The sequence below is a fragment of the Gossypium hirsutum genome, chromosome A08, assembly GCF_007990345.1.
Source record: "Gossypium hirsutum isolate 1008001.06 chromosome A08, Gossypium_hirsutum_v2.1, whole genome shotgun sequence".
Classification (NCBI taxonomy): Eukaryota; Viridiplantae; Streptophyta; class Magnoliopsida; order Malvales; family Malvaceae; genus Gossypium; species Gossypium hirsutum.
Genome location: NC_053431.1, coordinates 67,451,488 through 67,454,553, shown reverse-complemented (window position 1 = coordinate 67,454,553; position 3,066 = coordinate 67,451,488). Strand labels below are relative to the sequence as shown.

Genomic DNA, 3,066 nt, shown 5'->3' with positions numbered 1-3,066 from the left:
AATCAAATTTCTCATTTTACAGAATTCAAAATGTGTTGTATTTGATCTCATTTGAAACTAGACTCATTAAGGAGTCTAAGCATATAAATTTTATCTTATAATCATTTTTGTACAATTTATAATGATTTCCTAAAAACAGAACAGGGAATCTAGTAGTCATTTTGACTCAGCCCCACAATACTTCAAATATCTCAAGATCGGTAACTCTTTTGTTTTTATAGTTTCTTTTGTAAGAAAATAGACTCTTCAAGCTTTAATGGCATAATTCACTCAGCTTCTAATTCAACTCCTACAAATTATGGCGATTTTCCAAAATCACCTTACTGCTGCTGTCCCCAAACAGATTATTACCAAATCAAATACTAACATTAGCATTTCACCTTAATAGCTAGCTTACCAAGCCTTAATTTAACATATTAATCTTTAACATATCTTTCACTTTTCATCAACAACTATCAAAAAGCTCAAGCACTCATCAATGGCAAAACACAAAATCATCATCAATCCACAAAATTGAACCATGGGTTTTTAGAACTCAAGTCAACTATTAAAACATGCATGCATCTCAAGAACAACATCAAACATACCTTAGTCTAGCAAACCACCATAGCCGATTTTCTCAAGCTCTTCCCCTTCCTTTCTTTCCTCTATTCGGCCAAAGGTGTTCAAGAATGAACACATTTTTTTTTGTTTTCTTTCCTCAACTCACGGCAACAAGGGGGGGTATGGATGAGACCATTTTTTTTTCATCACCCTTCCTTTTCATTGTTTAATTACCATGCTCTTTATTTTATTTTCTTAGCATACATCACTAGCATAACATGTTGGTGACATGTTTCCACCCATAGCATGGCCAGCCACTATGCTTTAATTTGGCTAATTTGACATGCAAGGACAAACACTTTCCCACATATATTAATGGGCCACTTGAACACTTGCCTAGCATATTTCTAAATTGTCTCACATAAGTCCCTACTAATAAATTCCACATACACTGACCAAATTAAAGTACGGAACTATCACACAAGCATTTACGCACATCATAAACACAGAATATAATCTTTAATTATTTATAAGACTCGGTTTTGTGGTCTCGAAACCACTTCCCGAGTAGGGTCAATTTTGGGCTGTCACAAGTAATTATAAATATTTTAAACCTATCACGAAATAACGCGATCAAGTTTTTGGCGCCGTTGCCGGGGAACTAAGGTATTAGGAACGCTTAATTTTTATTACTTTAGTTATTTATTTTTCTTGCAATTTAATTTAATTTAATTATTATTTATTAACTTGCTTTTTCCTTCTCTTGGTAGGTTTTCATAGTTTATGACTAGAAGAAACCCGTCGAGACCATTACTTTTTGACAAAGAAATCGATCGCACAGTATATAGAAACCAAAGAGAAATAAGGCGAAGCTTAAGATACTCGGAGAACGAGTAAGAAGATGATACTCAACCCCCAACCAAAGAGATGGCTGAAAACCAAGGCAATCAACTACCTCCTGCAATTGCGGTTAATCAAAATCCTGCTCCATGCACTATGTATGATTATGCTAAACCTTCTTTAACAAGAACTGAATCTAGCATAGTTAGACTTGTTGTAGTTGAAAATACTTTTGAATTAAACCTAACACTATTCAGATGATATAGCAATTTGTTCAGTTTGATGGTTTGCAGGATGAAGATCTCAACACTCACTTAGCAAACTTTCTGGAATTTTACGATACATTTAAAATAAATTGCATTTCTGATGATGCCATTTGTATTCGGTTATTCCCTTTTTCATGAAGGAACAAAGCTAAACAGTGGTTGAACTTGTTACCACGAGGGTCGATTACTACTTGGGAACAAATTATCGAAAAATTCTTACTAAAATATTTTCCACCGGCTAAAATGGCTAAATTACGTAATGACATCTCTTCTTTTGTGCAGATGGATTTAGAAACCATCTAAGATGCATGGAAGAGATACAAGGACTTACTGAGAAGGTGCCCTCGCCATGGGTTACCGCTTTGGCTCCAAGTACAAACATTTCACAATGGTCTGAATCCTTTGACTCGGCAAATGGTTGACGCAGCGGCAGGTGGAACCATCAACAATAAAACACCTGAAGATGCCTATGAGTTTATAGAGGAGATGTAACTGAATAACTATCAGTGGCAAGTCATGAGGACAAAGGCAACTAAAACAGTCGACGTTTATAACGTCGATTCAGTCACCATGCTCTCTAATCAGGTAGAACTCTTAAATAAAAAGATTGATGGTTTTCTTAGTTCTTCACAAGTTCACCCAGTAATGCAGTGCGAAGCAAGTAGCGGTGGAACAAGCTATTCGGAATACCAACCTTATGGCCACAGCATGGATAATGAGCAATTAAACTACATGGATAATAATCCTCGACCTCAAAACAATCCATTTAGTAACACTTACAATGCAGGAACCACCCCAATTTTTCGTGGGGAGGCCAAGGAAATCAAAGATCACAACATCCTATGGGTTTTCAGCAACCACCCTACCAACAGGAAAAGAAGCCAAAACTTGAAGAGATCCTCTCAAAGTTTATATCAGTGTCAAAAACCCGTTTTCAGAATACCAAGACAACACTTAAAAATCAACAAGCATCGATCCAAGGGCTCGAAACTCAAATAGGCCAGCTTTCCAAACTAATCTCTGAATGACCACAAGGTAGTTTGCCAAGTAATATTGAACCCAACCCAAAGAAATAGCTCAACACGATTAATGTTCAAGATGAAAAAGGATTTGTGGAGCCTGAACCAGAACCGTGACAAGAAACTGTGGTAAGCAAAGGTCAAGGTAAGGTAGATCAAAATACAAGCAAACTAGTGACTGTTGAATATAAACCTCGTGTGCCATACCCCAACGCGACAAGGGAAGACCATTCAGATGAACAATTTAGTAAATTCCTTAAACTCTTAAAAAATTACATATTAACTTACCGTTTATTGAAGCACTATCGCAGATGCCAAACGCAATGAAATTTTTAAAGGAGCTTTTAGCAAATAACCGAAAGTTTGACGAAGCGTCGCATGTGGAGCTAAACGCAGTT

General features: G+C 36.4%; 1 non-coding gene across 1 annotated transcript; it reads right to left on the bottom strand.

Annotated features, from left to right (window-relative positions):
- Window positions 1–1,898: 1,898 nt before the first annotated feature.
- On the bottom strand, window positions 1,899–2,005 carry LOC121205683 (small nucleolar RNA R71). Its single transcript, XR_005900759.1, has one exon. It is a non-coding gene; the product is annotated as a small nucleolar RNA R71 (small nucleolar RNA).
- Between the last annotated feature and the right edge of the window lie 1,061 nt (window positions 2,006–3,066).